Source organism: Polypterus senegalus, unplaced genomic scaffold, assembly GCF_016835505.1.
Source record: "Polypterus senegalus isolate Bchr_013 unplaced genomic scaffold, ASM1683550v1 scaffold_2282, whole genome shotgun sequence".
NCBI classification, from domain to species: domain Eukaryota; kingdom Metazoa; phylum Chordata; class Cladistia; order Polypteriformes; family Polypteridae; genus Polypterus; species Polypterus senegalus.
Window position 1 is genome coordinate 31,388 of NW_024383895.1, and position 21,978 is coordinate 53,365.

General features: G+C 36.9%; 1 pseudogene; it reads right to left on the minus strand.

The window, feature by feature from the left end:
* Positions 1 to 12,873: 12,873 nt before the first annotated feature.
* On the minus strand, positions 12,874 to 13,784 carry LOC120521634 (annotated as a pseudogene).
* Between the last annotated feature and the right edge of the window lie 8,194 nt (positions 13,785 to 21,978).

The following is a 21,978-nucleotide window of genomic DNA, read 5'->3' on the forward strand; positions in this document are numbered from 1 at the left end:
CACCATGATGGGTGTGAGTGCCATAGGGCGATAGTTGTTCAGTGATGATGTTGGTGATTTCTTTGGCAGTGGAATAATGGTAGTGGCTTTGAAGCACTGAGGAACAATGGCTTGTCTTAGGGAGGTGTTGCAGATGTCTGTGAGAACAACTGTAAATTGGTCAGCACAGTCTCTGAGTACACATCCTGGTATGTTGTGGGACCTGCAGCTTTCGTGGTTGACCCTGCGCTGGACTCTCAAACATCACCCACACAATATATCAACCTTCCTTCTCTCCATCACATAGCTAATTCTCTTCCCTACCTGTCATACTGGCAAAGTTCCTACCCTCAATTCCACTTTACCTTCCTCCTCTCCTCTGCCTCTGGACACGCCCCCCTCTTCTTCTCCTTCTTCAGCCAACAGTAGCCCATTTAGCTCAGTTTCTGGCAGCACCCTGTTGGCTTACATACATCTGGTGGCGATCGTTGTTAACCCAGGCCTCAACTGATCTGGTATAGAAATCTGTATTGTTGTCCGCATATTGATCTGGAAACATTTTACACTGGATGCCCTTCTTGATGTCAGTTGTGCTTGAAAGTTTGTGAACCCTTTAGAATTTTCTATATTTCTGCATAAATATGTTCTAAAACATCATCAGATTTTCACTCAAGTCCTAAAAGTAGATAAAGAGAAACCAGTTAAACAAATGAGACAAAAATATTATAATTGGTCATTTATTTATTGAGGAAAATGATCGAATATTACATATTTGTGACTGGCAAAGTATGTGAACCTCTAGGATTACAGTTAGTTTGAAGGTGAAATTAGAGTCAGGTGTTTTCAATCAATTGATGACAATCAGGTGTGAGTGGGCACCCTGTGTTATTTAAAGAACAGTGATCTGTCAAAGTCTGCTCTTCACAACACATGTTTGTGGAAGTGTATCATGCCTTCATTGATGGAACAATGAATTCTGAATTATATCAGGGAATTCTAAAGGAAAATGTCAGGACATCTGTCCATGAACTGAATCTCAAGAGAAGGTAGGTCATGCAGCAAGACAACGACCCTAAGCACACAAGTTGTTCTACCAAAGAGTGGTTAAAGAAGTATAAAGTTAATGTTTTGGAATGGCCAAGTCAAAGTCCTGACCTTAATCCAATTGAAATGTTGTGCAAGCACCTGAAGCGAAGCAGTTAATGTAGGAAGCCCACCAATATCCCAGAGTTGAAGCTGTTCTGTATGAAGGAATGGGCTAAACATCTTCCAAGGCAGTGTGCAGGAATGATCAAAGTTACCAGAAACGTTTAGTTGCAGTTATTGCTGCAAAGGTGGGTTACACCAGATACTGAAAGCAAAGGTTCACATACTTTTGCCACTCACAAATATGTAATATTCAATCATTTCCTAATAAATAAATGACCAAGTATAATATTTTTGTCTCATTTGTTTAACTGGTTTCTCTTTATCTACTTTTAGGACTTGAGTGGAAATCTGATGATGTTTTAGGTCAAATTTATGAAGAAATATAGAAAATTCTAAAGGGTTCACAAACTTTCAAGCACAACTGTAATCCTCCTCATTTATTTGGGCTTGCACTGACAGGAAGAAATACACTGGTTTGTGCATCCCATTTGATGGTGTTGCATGGAAACTTGAACGCTTCCTTCTTAAATAGTGCGGTATGAAAACTATGTCACTCTCTATAGGCCTGTTTTGGCATCAGAGGTAAAGTCATTTGTTTCATCACATTCTGGACTTGCAAATGTTACTACCAAAAGGAAATGGATTTAATTTTTTTAGCAAATGATGTTTTCCATTCATTACTGAATCTGTCTGATCCATCAGAACCTAACCTGACAGCATCAGGCACAATGCAAAAATTAAATCCAGAAACAAAAAAGTTAGTTCTCAAGCAGGACAAGAACATCAGTGAGAACAGAAAAGAACAGACTCTCTGCTAATGAAATGTACTTAGTCACCTTCAAAAAATACTAGCTTCAAAACACATGTGCACTTCCATGCTTTGCCTACACAGAAAAGGTATATGTTGTACACAGAGTATTTAATCTACATTTAAATATATTTGAATATACTGTATAATTATTAATATGAATATTTCTCTCTATTATAATAAAAAAATCTTGGGACGAGATGAGACTAATCCTGAGTCAAGACGTGACTTTTTGAAGAGACTTTTTGGAAGGAAGTCCTGAGACAGAGAATTTTACCATGAGATTCTTTCTAGTCGCTCCATACTTGACAACCTTTGAAGCAAGTCAGCGTGAAGACGAGGACTTTTGCCATGAGATTCTTTCAAGTCACGCCTTACTTACAACTATTTTCAAACAAGACCACGATCATCAGGTGCATTCTGGCACTTTAACCTGACACCACCAGTCCATTAAAGGGCTTGCTTATGAACACACACACACACTTAAGAAGATCCAGTTTAGAATTACCCATTCATCTAAATATGGCAGTGAGAAACAATGAAGTCAAACACATTAACGCGAAAATTGTCACTTGGTTACATGTCAAATTGATTAAATGCATAGAAATAGACTATGCTGAAGCAGTTGGTGGTGATTGTGTGGAAGATGAAAACATCAATTTACAATATCCATGGAATATCTTTAACCATTAACACCGTCCGCTCTTCAGCCTGCCGAATTACAGTTGAAAGAAGGATGTATTGCAATGTTACTACATAATTTATGTATGAGTGATAGACTAATGGAACAAGACTAGTTTATTAAAATTGGTCGACTAATTCTAACATGTAAAATTTTAACAGGTGACAAGAAAGGTAATGTAGTATATATTCCGCGAATAATATGAGACACAAATGGAGATCTTGATATGCCATTTGTATTAAAACGTTTACAGTTTCCCATGAGAATAGCTTTTGCTTTGACAATTAACAAATCACAGAGACAAACATTTGAAATAGTCGGTTTATTTTATTAGAGCATGGGTGTCAACTCCAGGCCAGAGGTCTGCAGTGGCTGCAGGTTTTCATTCTAACCCTTTTCCTAATCAGTGACCAGTTTTCACAGCTAATTAACTCCTTTTCCCTTCATTTTAATAGTCTTGTTTTTAATTATTCAGTCCTCTGAATTGATTCTTTTCTTCATGAAATGACAGCCAAACAGAAATGAGACATGAAACGAGCTGACAGATGACCAACTAAACTGGGGCTTCAAACTCCAACCAATTTCACTCCAACCAGTTCCTTAATGAGAAGCCAGTTCTTGCTGTTAATTAAACCTGTCATTTAATTCCACGGCTTGTTGCTGCTCTCCTTCAGCCACAGCAGACATTTTCAAAACTATTGATTTTCTGTTTTTTCTAAGAACACCATCAAAATGTTCTTGGTGACCTTGGAGATCAACGTTACTGAAACCCTTTATGTTCAAATAATGTGGTAGCTGGTGATGTGCAGCTTTTTTTTGTGTCTCATTATTGTTTGGCTGCAAATTTAAAGGGAAAAAAGAAACAACTAAGGTCAATTAGTTTAAAACAAAGGCAAAAGAAGTTAATTGGGCAGCAAAACTGGTCACTAATGAAAAGATGTTTAGAATGAAACCTGCAGCCATTTCCCTCCAGGACTGGAGTTTGACACCGTATAGAGAGAAAGAAACAACACAGAATCAAAATTCAATGCAATCTTGAAAAAGTTAATTCCAAATATTTTTTTAACTGAAGTTTTAAGTAAAAGTGAAAATAATGCATATGTAACAATTCCCATGAAAATAACAATCTCTTTAAACTGTATATCCGGTTACCCAATCGGGGTAGGTGGAGAACGAGCAGGGGGTGCCCCTAGTTTTTTTAAATTTTGAAATCTTATTTTAGCAAAGGGAAACAAACTAACTGGATGAATTAATTTCAGTTTTCAAAGGATTCACCTATGGGTTTTACATCCATCCGTACATCTTCTTTACCTGCTTTTTCCCAGGCAGGGTCACACGAAGTTGGAGCCAAAAAAGGACATACCAAACTTTACTAATTGAATTCTGGGAGGAGGATTTCTGTCTGTTGTAAAGCATTTGGTGGATCACAAGTGGGATGGATATCTTAACTATTTTTTGTATGTACTAATGTAAAAATGTTGTGTTCTGAAGCAGTAAAAATACTTTTTGAGGGAAATTGTTCAGAACACTGATAGGAAGGAAGCAGAATTACATTTATGTGATAACATAAGAACTAATTCTTTACCCAGACAGTCATGAGAGACTGAAAGAAACTGCCCAATAAAGTTAGTCTCCTTATTTTGCATCTTAAAGTTTCTTAGTATTTACATTTTTATCTGTGAGTGTTTGTTTCCCTTGTTGATCTGAAAGAAATTTTACCTTAAATGCTCTGGGAAAATTTTTTAAAACCTGAAAAAATAGTAATATAAACTTGGTTCAGTAATGGTTGAAATTCCTACCAACTTTTTCAGGGTCATGCACTTTAATTCAGTTGTGCACCTGTCCCGTTTTTTTCAAATTTTAGTACAGCTTTATATTTTCTGGTTTGATGATCTTATCAACATGCAGTCCTCTAAATTCACTTTAATGCTTTGAAAAGATTTCTCATAACCTCTTAATACTTTACAATATTGCCAAATATTTTAGTGGCAGTAACTTATTCTTCAAATATATTCAACTGCATGTATGCTTTATCTTCCATAATCAACAATAAAACATATTAAACTTGTTAGCAAAAATCATTTGCATTTATAATATGGAACTCCATGATTTGTTTATGCTTACTCATCAATTTATTTTATTAAATTTATAGGAAGATGAGTATTTACTTATGTTTGTAAACTTGTGTTTTCAGATATTCCCACTACAGTGGCTTATTCAGCCCCTCAAAATCAGACGTTGTTGAAGCATGTTTGTTGATGAAGTCAGCCTGTTGAGCCTTTCTTAGACACCGAAGACTTGGAACTTTCTGAGAAAAATTGTTATTCATGTCCCTGGAATTATATTTTAAAAGTTTTTAGGAATGATTACTTGATGGCAGTTACTTAAGTAATTTAATGACTGCCAGAAAAAATAAGATAACTTAAAGAGACATGCTGCCTTTCAAAAAGGAACAAAAGGTATTTAAGTACAGTCTGGGGGGCAGTTTTGCATGTGCTTTTTTCATATGTGTTCTAGTCGTGCTTTATTGTTTTAATTATTTTTAAAACAATTACAAAATGCACAAAATGCACAGGGAATTGATTAGTTTGTAGGATTTGTTTACAAAACATGCATTGCAGTATGATTTTATTTTTTGAAATCTAATTAGTATTCTTATGCTTCATTGCCTTAATAATTTTAAAGGTGTATGTAAAGGTTTTTAAAATACAATGCAGCATGGGGTTTTATTTAAATCTTTTAGCTAGGTTAGTATTTTAAATACAACGTACAGCAGAATGTATAACACATTCCAGCCTTTATATGTTTTTATTATTTATTTACTTTGAAATACTATGTTGTTTTTCTCCTTTACAGCTACTATAAAATCTGTCTCCCTATCTAATCTAAAACCTAGCTAATGACATAACTTTTTCCCAGATAATCCATAAGTGACCAGTAGTTTGAAAACAATAACCAGGGAATTCATAGCCATCTTAAAATGGAGATATGCACCCATTAGTACAGTTGTGATTTTTTTTTTCTTTAAGTGCAATTAATACATTTGCTTAATATTCCAGCAGTGATTTACTGTATGTTTTTTTAAAAAGTAAAAAATTATCTTTATACAATTGCTGGTCTATATATATATAATTATAATTATATATATATATATATATATATATATATGTATAATACTGCTACAATCACTGAAAACCCATGTATGTACAGTATATTTTATTCAGTATGTCTTGATTGTAAATATTGCGCAATTTGTTCATGCAAAAAGGATATTTTAATGTGTAGTTTTAAATATGCAGCAAGTAAATCACTGAAACTTAACTTTATCCTGTCATAGTATCAGTGATTTGTGTTTGTACACTTTTCATACCAGTAAGCTGATTCCTGGGGACAGGGACCAAAGGGAGAGCTTTACAAGGAAGGTAACCCATACTGTCACTACACATATCTACTCCTTTGGTGACAGACAGGAATTACTAGGGAGTGTTATGCCATATCATTTGGAGTGGTATCCCAAAAATTAAAAAGGGAAAGGGAAACTGAAAGAAAAGGGGGTTACAGGAGTCAATATGAGTCCCCTTTATTTCACTAGGTGGCAGCACATGATTTCTAACAAAACACCTGCCTCCTCCCTTTAAAAAAGCAGGCATCCCAGAAGAAATTCTTCAAGGCACGTTCATGACTGTTTCCTGTGCCATCTTGTTAGTGTCTTTGTTCCCGGCAACACCTTACCACAAGGTAATTCTCTGCCTTGTTTGGTTCCCAAACACAGTCCTCAGTACAAGAATCAGGAGGTTATTATTATTTAAGTGGATACTAATCAAAGAATGTTTTTAAATGTAACATCTTATTTTCCATAGATTTTGAGCTTATTTGCAGTTGCATCCAGGCTGTAGATTTAGTATTCTGTGTATGTGTGTTCCTTTATTTCATAAATTTGATTCTTTTGAATAATATTCATCTCAAAATTATACCATCTTTCCATTTTTTAGTATATACGTTTATTCTTAGTAAGTAGATCTTAAAAGCCTATTTTTAAGAAGAGTGCAAATTGCACAAAATAACTGATTTTTTTTTTACTTTGGTTAAACTCAGATTTGTTAATTTTTTAAAGGGACAGTAGTTCTGTATTCGGGAAATAAGATGAATTTTAATAATCCTAGAGTGAGTAACAAATTCTGTGCATATCATACTTTAAATGGTTATATGGGGAAAAGTATTTACTTAGTGTATGATGGCCTGTGGTTGGAGTAAAAACCACAAAAACTGTGGCACCTGGGAACTGCACTTTGGAACTCTTCCCTTTAGAGTGTTATTTTTTCACCTAATATATGTCAAATGTTTGCACAGACATAAAGGGTTTGCAACTTACAGGTAAAGCTTATCCTGTACATTTCTTAGCATGCCTTTGTGCAACAGTATGTGTTGTATTTTCCCTTTTAAAGGGAAAAAAGAAAAATGAAACTGTGGCCTTAGTTTGGCATGTTTCAGTGATGATATAGTGTCTGTATTGTATATTTTCAAATAATGTTAATCAATTGTAGGATTTCTAAGTGTAATAAACCTTACTTCATTAGCCCAATAAATGTTTTGTTATATATTATAAGCTGACTAGTTATTAATAAACATGAAATAAAAATGATTGTGATTGTTAGTACAGTAATTCGTTTAGTAGCTCAAGTATATTTTACTGTTTAGTTGAATGGGGGGGCATATAATAGATAGTGCTTCTTTTCAATTTCAGTCAAGACACTGTCTGTGTCCCAAATTTTTTTTCGTGTCTGTTTTCTTTCTTTTAGGTTCAGTGATGTCTCCATATTTTGGGTAGCACAAGTGTCCACATGATGGATTACCATCCAATGTAGGTCTTGTTCCTGCATTGCACAGGATATTGCCACTGAAGATTCCAACTTCTTTAACCATGCAATTGGAATAACTGATTTAGAAATTGGATGAGTGGATACATGTACTTATTTTTAATGGTTATACAGTATATGGGTTCTTATTTGGATTCCTGCATTTTGTTTTCTTTTCCTCATCTTCTCCCATTCCATCCAGCAATAAACTGAAGCAAACAAGAAGGAGTTGTCTAAAATGCAGCCCTTGGTCCACTATAGACTAATCGATATTTTTAATTTTTATTTACTGTTCCTAAGTAGCATATCTCTTTAGGTGTTGTGTAGCCCTTATTTTTCGCACAAACAAATCTCTCAGCAGACTTTATGTCTTCTCAGCTGAGCATGCAGAGAGTGATCAGACAGTTTGCTAGTAGACTATAAATTTTTCCATTTTTTGGAATGAAAGTTTTAAAATTTTTTGTTTTCAGAGATGTGTTTTGTCCATTAAAGGAAAACATAAAAGCTGCCACTGAACTTTACAGTTTGGGCCCTTTTATATGGGGATACCTTAAAATGCAATACCTTCGATCGGGTTTTTGTTTAATAATTACCTGCTCTGGAAATTTAGTTTATATATTCTGTCAAATCTAACATTTTTTACTTGTATTAGTTTATAGGGTCATGAGTGCTGGCTCAGTAATACTGAGTATAAGGCAGGAAACAGGACTGAACCGGTTACTGTGTGTTCCCAGTTTTTGGTTTATATACATATTAGATTTCTTTGAAATCTTTTAATTCTTTTATTAGAAATATATTTGGAATTAAGTTGTATAGCATCCCAAATCAGCTTCCTTACATGATTTTACTTCTTCAGCAGACCTTCTTTTAGGCAGAGCTTATATTTTTACACCACAGTGTGTGAATGTCTTTCTATCACCATCTTCCCCTTTTCTATGACATTTCTTCATATACAGTGGGTACGGGAAAGTATTCAGACCCCCTTCAATTTTTCACTCTTTGTTTATATTGAGCCCTTTGCTAAAATCATTTACATTAATTTTTCCTCATTAATGTACACACAGCACCCCATATTGACAGAGAAAAAAATTTTTTTAATTTTGCAGATTTGTTAAAAAATGAAAAACGGAAATATCACATGGTCCTAAGTATTCAGACCCTTTTCAGTATTTAGTAGAAGCACCCTTTTGAGCTAATAAAAGCCATGAGTCTTCTTGGGAAAGATGCAACAATTTTTTCACACCTGGATTTGGGGACCCTCTGCCATTCCTCCTTGCAGATCCTCTCTAGTTCTGTCAGGTTGGATGGTAAACTTTGGTGGACAGCCTTTTTTAGGTCTCCCCAGAGATGCTCAATTGGTTTGTCAGGGCTCTGGCTGGGCCATTCAAGAGCAGTCACAGAGTTGTTGTGAAGCCCCTTATTTTAGCTGTGTGCCTAGGGTCATGTCTTGTTGGAAGGAAAACCTTGGCCCAGTCTGAGGTTCTTAGCACTCTGGAGAAGGTTTTTTGTCCAGGATATCCTGTACTTGGCGCATTCACCCCATGATTGGGGGCGGATGTTACCGACCTGCTGACCAACCACAACCCTTACCTGGGAGGTAACCACCCATACAATCAGATTGCGATTCAGACTACGAAACCTTGAATGTAAGGCCAAAGGGAGCATGCAGGAGAGAATGCAGTAACCATGTGTCTGATCCCACTTAAAAGCTATTGTTGCAGAAATTGCTAAAAAATTAATGCTGACCATGAGAGAAATGTATCAGAACAACAGTGCCTTGCAGCTTGTTTGTGTATGGGCTAGGGCTGTTTAGAGTTCCCATGTTGACTGTCCACCACCAAAAGTGGCTAAATGGGCACATGAGCGTCAGAACTGAACCATGGAGCAATGGAAGAAAGTGGCCTGGTCTAATGAATCACATTTTCTTCTAAATCATGTAGATAGCTGGTTAGCGTGTGTGTCTTTTACCTGTGGAAGAGATGGCAGCAGGTTGCACTAGGAGAAGAAGGAAATTCTGTGAAAACCTTAGGTCCTGGCATTCATGTCGATGTTACTTTGACATACCCCCACCTGAAATTTGTAGGGATATCATGTACATTCCTTCATGGCAACAATATTCCGTGATGGCAGTGACTTCTTTCAGCAGGATAATGCACCTTGCCACACTGCAAAATTATTCCAGAATGTTTTGATGAACATGACAAAGAGTTGAAAGTAATGACTTGCCACCAAATTCCCCAGATCCAATCACGTGTAGGAAACGTGTTAGTGACTGTGTGTGTTTATGTGTATGTGTTTAGAAAGCTCCAGAGGAGATAAATCAACTATTAGAAGTTATCCACATTACTATTTATGAAAATTACTTGTGAGTATTTGTTTCAGCAGTTTCATGAGTTTTCAAGTTATCTCTAAATTATTGCAGTTTAATGAAAATTGATGGGGGCAAATTTTTAAAACATTTAATCATTGTCAAGTTAATTAATGTGATTGAGTACTTTTCATTTATAATGCTTCTGGAAAATTAAGTAATTTTAAATATATTTATTGTGTGTGTGTATATTTTGCCTTATACAGTTTCTTAGATTAGGAATTTGTTAGTTTTTGCACACCCCTTGGCGTCAGAGCACAGGGGTCAGCCATTTTACAGCACCCCTGGAGCAATTGGAGGTTATGGGCCTTGCTCAAGGGCTCATCAGAGTAGGATCTTTTGGCGGGAACAGGGGGTTCAAACCAGCAACCATCTGATACCAAGGCAGACCCCTTTGCCAATGATTACAGCATTTTAAATAAAACTATTGAATGTTGCAGATGTGACCACAAAAAAAGACACAAAGCCCATTTCCTATTTGATTTAATGTTTATATATTTTATTTTCAAAAAAGGGATGGGAAGTAGTAAAACTTCTATTGTAAATTTAAATTCAAATTCAGTAATGTGAAAAGGTAATAAATATGGCTAGATAAATTCATCAAAAAGTCAGTGCCATAAAAGTATTGCTTAGTTGAATAGTGTAATATTTGAAGTGTAGTATTTTCTGGCAAAGCCTTTCAAGTCAACATCTAAAATCCATTTTTTTTATTGATACTAATCATTCTGTTGTTTTATCATTTTAATAAGACAACTTTGTGGGTTCAACAACATAAAAAAAATATTAAACTGTATATTGTCAAGTCAATACATTTACTTTAGAACGCATTTATGCTTAAATAAGTTATTCTGCAGGAATGTAAATGAGTAAAATCCATATTTGTGCAAGAGACCCATTTACTATTCTTAAAAGTTAAAAGCCTACTGCCTAGTACAAACATAGATTCTCAATAAACAAAAAGTAAAAAATATTTATGAACAATACAATCAGTGTTGTCATGTTATGTATATAGCACAGTAAAATGATTGCATACAAACTGCGTTAACTGTATATACTGTATGTATGGGTTGCATATGGGGAGTGGCATTCATAACAAATCGCTACAATTTTGAGTGTGATATGGCTACATTTTAATGAACTCTCCAGCCCACACTGCACAATTTGAGAAAATTCTACTGTTATTAAATCTACTTCAAGAATATTCATTTAAACAGTGCTCTGTTTTGAAACTATACATCCTGCATTAGTGTAGGTGCACCCTTTTGTCAATGATCTACTGTATTATGGAATGGAAATGTAAGAGTTAGTCTGTGTGCAAAATCGTTTGATCATGTTCATATCCAAAATTATAATATACAGTAAAAAAAAAAACCCTTTATACTATATTTATTTATAAGACAGTAGATGTATTGATTCTTCATTGACTTGAACTAAACACCTATTAGAATTTATGAAATTCACCAGTGAACTTTTGAATCACAATATTTTGTTGTTTTAATTTTTCTATATAGATTTTTTAAACATCTCGATAAGGCTGAAATTTAAAAACAGTCTAAAACTGAGAATGTTTCTTTTTTCCCTACTCTTTAAATTACAAATTATAAAAGAGTACATTTGATAATGAAAACATTATAAAATTTTGTTGCTTTATTTACTAAGCTGTTTTGCAAAAAAACGTCTTTCAAAAGTGCTTTTTCCCTGAATGTAAAAAAACATTTTACAGTGCTCGTCATCTTACATTAGACTGTAGGCAAGTTCAGCCTGCCTGGGCTGCAAAAGTGAGAAAGGGAATGTGATCCTGACGAGGCTCTTTAAGTAAAAGTTGGGCCTCAATGCACAGGAGGAGGAGAGTTTAAAAAAACAGATCCCATGAGGAAGCAACTAAAGTAGGATGTTTAAACATGTAATGTATCTAGTGCTAATATTTGCTAATTAGTACTCTATGGTTATTATAAAGGAATTGATGATGTTTTATCCATCCACCCATCTATTTTCTAAACCTCGTGTGTTATTCACAGTTACAATTGAGTATTTTAAGGCTTTATAGCAGTTAAAAATATATTTAGAATTTTTTAATAAAATTTTTTAAAAATTTGCCATGCCCAGGCTTGCTTTTTTTTCTTGCACTTTGGGCTGCATCAGCCTCAAAAAGATATTGGGTTAAAAAAAATTTAAACTTTAATATTTTTTTTAATTTCTGGAAGCACTGAATCAATCCTGAAAGGGGGGTTTAAAATTATATGTTTTAAAATCAACTATACATAAATTTTTGAGCTCTGTCTCCACGCCTTGGGCATACAAAGGCATTTACCCCCAAAATCACTGTCTCTCACTAACACTGGTCAGTTTTTTTTTCCCGTTAACAATTTTTTTTTTTTTTTTTTGGTGGGTGGTTGTGTAGGAAAATCCTGCACAAACATGGGGGATCATACCAGCTCCACACAGGGGTTTTAAACCCAGGAGTATGGATTTATGATGTACAACCTAATCACTGTGCCAATGTGCCCCCCAAATTTAAAAGCAATTAGTTCAGTTTGAATGGTTTGTTGAGATGCATTGTTAAAAATTATACTTTGGCATCAAATAAAACTAATTATGAATTTCATATAAAATTATTTTTTTATTGTAATAGTTTGTCATCAATTGTATATTCATAGGGAACTTTACGTTCTAACACTTGTTTATAACTCCAAGTAAGAATGTCATTTGCCCAGACTTCTTGCAAAAAATAACATTAGAAATTTCTAAATTTCTTCCATTAAAAAATATTAACTTTCCCAGATCCCCATGAAAAAGGACACGTCGTAACTGTGTGCAAAAAGGAGAAGAATGGTCATTAAATCTGTTAAAAAAGGGCGATTTCTACTGCTGGCCGAATCATTCCCTCGGTTTAAAATGGAAATGGGTTAAGGAAGCGATAACACGGAAATACAGACGATGGCTGGAAATACAACAATGACTATTTGGCTCTTAGATAAACACTCTTTTAAAGCAGCGGCAACTGTGTTTCCCATGTTTGTCACAGTCTTCCTCAGGCCTTCGTCTTCTCCCCTTCACCACCGGCCATTTGCGGTACCCACCGAGCTTTGCCTTTGGACCATTCGACGCGAAGCAGGACATTAGAAAGCATATCCTGGTACAAACTGAGGCAAATCCAGCCGGGAGATACATTAACGTGAGGGAGTCCTTTAAAATTCAAAGGATAGTGCGAGTAATCCCAGGAACAAGCGTTGTACTGCCGGAGTCCTAATCCCCAGGAAAATTCCCAGGCGTAAACAAAAATGATATAAATAGGCAGCCTTTTCCAGGCTCCCCAGCCTCGCCTGTAATGAAGGGACAGATAGAGCTTTTCCACCACGAAACTGCGGGTCCGTACATTAAAATGACCACAGGGACGAGTGGCCGATCAGAGATCGGTCAGCTTTCTCCACCAGGTTAAAAAAAGTGAAAAGACTCGTCCAAAGCCGTGCATGCCGAAGAAGGCGAAGCGCACGATGTCCGGCAGTCCTTGGGAAGCCCTTTGGGGCAGCGCGGCCGGACTTTCCTTGCCGCGCCGTGATACCAGTCGCAGGAACCTCTTGAGGGAAAACTTCTGAATAGTAGAGCGCCATGAGGTACTGGACGGCGAGGTGAGCCCCGGGGCGCGCTCTTAACGTCATTTGTGGAGCCGGTGGCTTTCCCCACCAAGATCTGATGCCGACGTACACCGACGGGTAAAAATAAATGAAAACAACGGGGCGACCGTGGAAGATTTTCTTTGTAAATAGATCTTCCCAGCGCGAATGAGTCACGCAGTGGACAAGAAAAAAGATAAGGCGAGGAAAAACCCCAGCATTTTGAAATCTGTGGTGCTCAAAAACCTCTGCATGGAAGAAATGACAATGCCCAGTGTAATCCCTGCATTCCGTAGAAGTAGAGGCGCATCCATGCTGGTAGCGATTGCTTTGGGATTTACCTGCGTTTTCAGTACTGGACGCTCCTTCGGCCCAAGTCCCTTTGACAGCTGCTTACTGGTGCGCTCAATTGAGCAGACCCTCTGGCTGTCACGCCGTCTGCTGCCCATGATCAGTCTCATTTGGAGTTTTCACTTTAATTCCTACCAGCAAATTAGATTGCCGATTGAGTAGGTTTGCTCCAAATCGAGCATTTGCTTGTCTTGGGTTAGTTGTGTCACCCAGAACTCCGGCCCCCGGCAGCGCCCTAATCTGCACGAGTGAAACTGAGGCCAGAGGCAGACGTGTAGTCTAGCGAACTGAGACGACTCCCAGTGACGCTCACCGGCTCCTAAGGCGCCCCTCACAATTCGACTTGGCACAGAGAGGGGGGGATCCCCAACACACACTCGGCCGTGTTCATCTAGTAGATTGTACCAAGTGGAAAAACAGGGGTGAAAGTTAAAAGACGATTCTGTAATCTAAAAAAAAAAACCAAACAAACAGGATTCATCCCATCTAGGTAGGAATGGGGGCGGGGGAATATTGCTGTAATAAGGTGAACTAAAATAGGTAAAAATGGAATGAGTCTATGCCAATGTTGTACATTTTATATAGTGCCGTCAAAAACATGCACAATATAGGGCGTTTAACAGTGAAAACTGGAGAATAATGCGGATCAAAATGCAAACTGATCAGTGCAATGAAGGGGACCTGGGGATTTATCGGGGGAATTTAAAAAACAAGTTGAAAAACGAAATTAAAATATGCCACTCACTACCCAATGAACCACATGCTATAAATAAGACTAATATTAATAGTACTGCAGCACTTTGTCTTGTTTTTAAATGTCATTTTTTGATTGGTTACTGCATAAATGTTCTATATTTCAAAACAGATCTCAGGGTCTACACTGCATGTTACTCTATTAAAAAAAACTTAGATGTCAATTTAGGGCCATATTAGCACATATTATCTCATTTACTGAGCTCTTTTCATCATTCTGATCATCTGTTTCAAAGCCTTTTCCCCACCTCATTTCTATTGTGCTTTAAAGAGTTCAAAAACCCACTATGAGATCAAGATTCTTGGTACAAAATTTAAAGAAAACCATATTAACTTTACACAAACCTGTGACCACAGCCAGGTTAATGGAAAAGAAACATCATTAGGTAACCCAATATTGTTTAAATATTGCATTCATTCAGGTATCTATTGTTTAAAAAGTAGATTATATATCAAACCAAATTATTTATTGTCATTGTAGCAATCAGACATTGTACAAAAAAAATTTAGGTGCACTTTACAATTCAAAAAAATAAAATAAAAACAAAAAACAATTACATAAGTTAAAACTAAAATTTCTATTCATACATATGTCTTATTTTATCCAAGATATATAATAATATCCATTATCCAACCTTCTATATCCTAACTACAGGGTTACAGGGGTCTGCTGGAGCCAATCCCAGCCAACAAAGGGTGCAAGGCAGAAACAAAACCCCGGCAGGGCCAGCTCACCACAGGGTATATATTTCTATATATCTTATATCGAAATACAGCATACAAAGGGGTGATAACAATACTCGACCCAAACCTGAAAATGGAGCTGATTTTGTAAATGGTCAGAGATGATATTGCTTTTTGCTAAAATAAGTAAATTACAAGTTTTTAGCATTGATGGTTTATAGTGTATGTTTCTTGTCTGAGAACCAAGTCAATATGGAAGGCAATAAAAAAACAAAAACACAAAATCAAGTATCATGCTAATATTGACTGGGATGTATGAAGAGTACTGCCCTGTTATACATTGATTAGGTGAAAATGAATCTGCAAAGACCTATTATTATTGAACATTGGAAATGCAGCCTTGTTCATGCAGCTTACTCAGCTCTGCCTTACTTGATTTGCAAAGAAAGACAGTTCAGAAGTGGCCTGGAGGCCACAGTTGTGATGTCATTGTAGTAGAAGGTGCAGGATCGATGGCAGTGGATTCGGAACCACATCAGCTTGTACACAGAAGGTAGCAGTGTGGGAGGGTTAGACGACAAGAATGAGTCCAACTTGCTGAAGAACTGTTCATTTTATTAGCTCTGTCTTGTTGTCTGTCTCTGCAGTTTTACTGCCTGCTTGTAGCCAGTGATACATAGATGAATTTCCCTTGGGATTAATAAAGTACCCTATCTTTTCATTATTATCTTTTCTATCTATCTATCTATCTATCCTATCTATCTATCTATCTATCTATCTTTTCATCTATCTATCTATCTATCTATCTAATCTAATCTAATCTAATCTAATCTAATCTAATCTATCTAGTCTCATCCAGTTCCACTTCCTTCCATATTTTTCTGCTGTAATTTGTGCTCAGGTTTGGCTCTGTAGTGGGCTTTCCACTCTGGAGGTATTTCCTCAGTTCTGACTGCACCCACTTGATTTCCTCCTTATCTCCAGATCTGAAGACTCTCTTTGTATTATTATATCCAATATGCTGTTTAAGGAGTTGAAGGGAAAAGAATATGGGTGACAATCGCCACCCTGCTAATGAGATCAAAAATAAGGACTTGGTGGTAAAAGACGCCTTTTTTCTGCCTTTAGCCAACTCAGTTTCTCTGTGAATTAAGATCTCTTGAGCAGGTCAGGTCAGAAGCCCTAAAATGTAACTAGATGCCTTCTCCCAGGGATTTCTGATCTTATAGGGTTTCCAATTGGAAGAGGTTGGACTTTACAGGATGATGTGGGAGGACTCAGCTGCCATCATAATGTGTCTTCTACAATTTGAGGAAAACAGAGATGGTACCATTAGTGACTTTTGCCCATCAGGATATATATATATATATATATATATATATATATATATATATATATATATATATATATATATATATATATATATATATATATATGGGTTTGCTTACTAAGTTTACAATCGCTACCAATTTTCACCAAGTTACCTGTGCCATGTAGCTCCAACACCCCAGAATATCAGAGATCCATCGCCATGTTTCACAGTAGGGATGGTGTACTTTTGTCATGGGCCTTGTAAGATCCTCTCCTTACATAGTGTTTATGATTGTGATAATAAAAGTACATTTTTGGTGTCATTACTAAAGGACTTTGTTCCAGAGGTTTTACGGCTTGTTTAGGTGCTGTTTGGCATATTACAAGTGGGTGTTTTTGTGGCAAAGTAAAGGCTTTTTCTTGCAACTCAACGGTGAAACCCAAGTTTGTTCAAGTACCCTTATTGTGAATTTGAAACAGCAACATCACTTGTTTGCAGAGAGCCTGTATCTTAGCTGAAGTGGCTTGTGGGTTTTCTTGGTAGCTCGAAAAATGTCCCAGCAGTTGTGGCTTATATCTTGGTTGGTGTACCTGACCGTGGCCTGGCAGCAACCAACCTCTAACTTTCCACTTTTTTATCAGAGTCTGAACACTACTGGCCGGGGATTTTCAGATCTCCTGATGTCTTTAAATTCCTTTAGGTTTATACAAATCAACAACCTTTCTCGCAGGTCCCTTGACAGTTCGTTTTGCTTTCCCCATGGCTTGGGTATCCAGCTGTCAGTGCAGCTCTGCATGAATTTAAATTGACTATTTATACACAGACATGGATTACAATCAAATAGGTAACAGGTGTGGACACTTTTCCTTATTACCCTTAATTTGAACCTTTTGTGTCAATTTCTGTGTGTATTATCAGCTCCAACATTCAAGGGCATGTAAACTTTAGATCAGCCTACTTTGGGTGATTTCAGTTATCATTATGATTTAAAAGGGCCCACACAATTATGTGATAATAAATTGCTTCATATAAGCACAACCCTAATTAAAAGAAAGCTTTCTGCCTGGATTATTTGTATTTTCCAAGCAGTGGCCAATATTTCCAAATCAGCAGGGTATCAAATTTAAAGAGCATGACTGTGTGATATATGTACAGTATATATATATACAAAAATACCCAAGTGAAGGTAGTGTTAAAGAAGTTATAAAAAAAAAAGGAACATTTTAAAAATAACATAACATGATTTCAATGTAATTGTTTTGTCACTGTTATGAGTGTTGCTGTCATATATTTTATAGCCTACACACACACATATAGACATAAAACATATAAATATATACTGTACATATCTACATATACACATATTCAAAATATCTATATATATATATACATATACACATCTACATATATATATACATATCAACATATATATACACTAGCAAAATAAAAGGCTAAAGGGGTAAGTACTGCTTTAAAAATTTTTTTAAAGAAGAAATTAAACCTGAGGAAAATATGCCTATAATTATTTGTTAAGGATCTCTTTGTATACCACATTGTGAGTTGGCCCCGGGTTGAAATTGGCCAAGCTGTGCGCTGAGCTTACTCTTGAGCATGCAACACAGTTGGCCATGTGAACATAATCTTGTCTCAAATCTGTCGCGATTGCTGCTGTCATAATCGGTTTGAGTTTCATGGTTTGTTTCAATTAAAAGATTTTTACATTTCACTCTTATTTTGCTCATTTTAGTATAATTATCTCCTGTACCTCATCAGTCCACACCTTTGAACCTGTCCCTGTCATTCAACATAAGACACAATGTTTCACCGGATATCAAGAGTGAGCCTGATATGGCCGGGAATATGTAACAAAAGAGAATGAAAAAAGGTAGGTGCTATCTCGGCATGGAAACCATTTTCGTAAGTGAAGTTCTTTGATGATGGTGATCACCTGATAGACATGGTAATGCGGGTATGGTTGGAATGATAAAGGAAATGGGTACCTGAGCAATGTAAAGTAAGTCTAAAAATACCTACACAAAAACTATAATCGTAATAAACAAACAATAAAACAGCAGAGAAGCCGTGGATTAAATAAAAAGGCTGTAGATATCAGTAGGGAGCGTGTTTCCCCATGGCGAAACAGGAAGGAATGTAGAGCCCGGAGCAATGGACGCCTTATATAGGCGGGGCCCAACAACGTGGGAGGCTTTGGGGATGGCGACAACCCGCCTCACACGGTGACCGAGCTGCAGGCTATGAATGTATATATTACGTAAGTAAGGTTCATTTAAAGCGTTGGGAACCCGTGTACGAAATTTCTTGAAGATGGGCCCACAAGTAACAAAGACTGTTGAAAAAGTTCAATATGGCGACCAACAGTGGCATCATACCACCAAAATAAGTACGTACTTTGGGTTTTTGGGTTAGCGCAGGAAGCCGCCTACCAAATTTCATGAAGATGGGGCCATAAATAAGAAAGTTCTACATGGCGACATTTAAACCCGTTATGACCATTACGTGTAAATTTCGAAATGAAACCTGCCAACTTTTTTAAGTAAGTTTTAAGGAATGAGTCTGCCAAATTTCAGCCTTCTACCTGCAGGGGAAATTGGAAAAATTAGTGACGTTGGAAAATTCAATAGGGGCAGACAGTGGCGCCATACCATCAAATAATACATACATCGGTTTTGGTTAAGCGCAGGAAGCCGCCACCAAATTTTGTGAAGATGGGCTATAAATAAGAAATTTCAACTTGGGGACGTTTTTGACCGTATCGACGTATGACCGTTACGCTAGAATTTCGAAATGAAACCTGCTAATTTTGTAAATAAGCTGTAAGGAATAAGCCTGCCAAATTTCAGCCTTCTACCTACACAGGAAGTTGGAGAATTAGTGATGAGTGGGTGAGTGAGTGAGTGAGTAAGTCAGTGAGGGCTTTCCCTTTTTATTAGTATAGATACATACATACAGATAAATATAATATATATATATATATATACGCATACATACATACATATATAAAACATATCTACTATATATATACTGTATATAGAAAAAATTCTACTGCTTTTAAATTTTTATTAAAAAAAAGAAAACCTTTTAAATTGGGGGAAAATATACCAACAACTATCTGTTAATTTTATCTCTTGTATACCACATTGTCAGTTCAGCACCCCGGGTTGAATATGACCAAGCTGTGCACTGAGATACTCTTGAGAATGCAACGAAAGTTTCCGGGAGAAAAGCAATCTTCCCTTTGAAATCAATCGCAACCTTTTGTAGGGTCTGTCCTGAGACTTATTACTTGTCATGAGAGGCAGAGCCTACTGGAATTGAGGTATCTGAATTGAAATGGGAGATCAGAGGGTATAACGGGATGTGAGGAATACATTCAGAGTGTGAAGAAACTCTAGAGACAGTGTGTGTTTTAACTTGTGGATTTTTCTGTGAGTATTTGGTGGCAAACGTAACTAAGTTGCTTCCGCAAAAACCACGTTAGCAGTGGAGCTCAGCTCGGAATATTCTTTTCCTACCTTGTCAATTGTGTAATGCATTTTTTGAACAGGTTTGATGCATGGAAGTGATCACTCTACTGCGTTCAGTCAGTTCACGTGAGCTGATCTCTTGTGTGATGCTTTCGATGTCCATGGCTTTTTTTTAATGTTAGCTAAGACCCGGCAGTTAAAAGTTTCTCGTTACAGAATTTTAACTCCGCTACAAAGTGATCCCAAAGTCTCCCCTTTATACCTTGTGTCTTCTCATTAAATTGTATCTCGGAATAAAGTATTGACAAAGGCATGACAAACGGCAGGGAATGTGTCCATAAACTTAATTTAAACTTACGGTTTACACGTGCTTTGTTTCTGCAGTAGCTGCACTTATGAATAAGCTTGTATGTTTTTTTTCCCAGCGCCTTTGGGAGCTCTTCCTTTTTTTCAAAGTAATGCGTTCACAGCCCAGTTCCGTTATTACGTGAGAGGCGTGATGATGTGACACGTAGCCCCGGGCTCCCATGACCACGAGCTAAAAGTCCATTACAGTATATGGAAAAATAGGTTCCAGTTATGACAATTACCGTAGAATTTGAAATGAAACCTGCCAACTTTTGTAAGTAAGCTGTAAGGAATGAGCCTCCCAAATTTCAGCCTTCTACCTACAGGGGAAGTTGGAGAATTAGTGAGGGGAGTGAGGAGTGAGTGAGTCAGTGGGGACTTTCCCTTTTTATTAGTATAGATATATATATATATATGTATATATATTGTGAAAAAGATCTATAAGCCTCCCCCGACACAGATTGGACCGGGAGGCACATGTAAAGAAAAAGTATTTTATTATTCTTCAGCTGGAGGGCACATCTTCCCTGTACCCCATCCCCAAAGCCACAACACAGTCCCAAACACCAGCACAGAACAAGCACTTTCTCTTTGGCACCACCACCCCCCCTCGAATCTTGTCCTCCACCCACTCTGGCGATGAGTGGTGGTTGCTGGCTCAATTTTATAGGTCACCTGGAAGTGCTCCAGGTGTTTGATCCCAAGATCTGGTGGCACTTCCAGGTGTGATGAAGCTGTTGCCACACAGGCTCAGGGATCCCAAACACAGCACCCCCTGGCGGTACCCGGGGCCCAACAGGGCTGCCCCCAACTCCAATTTCCCCGGGGGCCCTGTGGGAAACCGAGGCACTACACCAGCCCAGGGGCGTGCCATCAGCTCCAGGGAGATATTGCACTGTCCAGAGCTGCTCCTCCTGAATACAGTGTGCAGGGTCATCCTACCAACCCCATGTTTGGTTTCCGGGTACACTTTTAAGATTTTTTTTTCTTTTAATTGTTGCTATTTCTTTAGTTTCACTTTTATTTCCCGAACTTCTGTAAAACAATATTTGGAATCTTTTTGTCCCAATATGCTGAATCTTTTAAATGAGGTCAGTGAGACACGTGTTTAATGACTTTGTACCATAATTTAGGATAGGTTTTCTGTTTGGAATTTCAGCACAGACAAAATTATCCACAGCATCAACAGTTAATAATTTTTTTTGCCAAGTAACCAATAAATGCTTTAGAGGTAAACTGGTTTTTTAAATTCTCTGACTTAAACTTCAAAGCCCACAATATTTACATATTTCTTCTCATATCACCTATGTCCATATATTCGATCTTTATTCACCTTTTCATTATTTCTCCCAAAATAATAATTTCTTTTTTTTGCGATAATGCGATGTTTACTTTCTTTGTTTTGATGCTGTTGTTTTTCTGCTTTCATATTCTGTATCTTGCTCTGCATGTGTTTGGCTACATTTTTTTAGTCTTTGAATCAGTTTTCATATTCTAACCTGCTCTATGTGTTTTGGCCCATTGTTTTTTCCCCCTTTATGGCGTTTCTTTGTTTCTACTCTGTCTTTATTTTGACCTCGCTTTGTTCC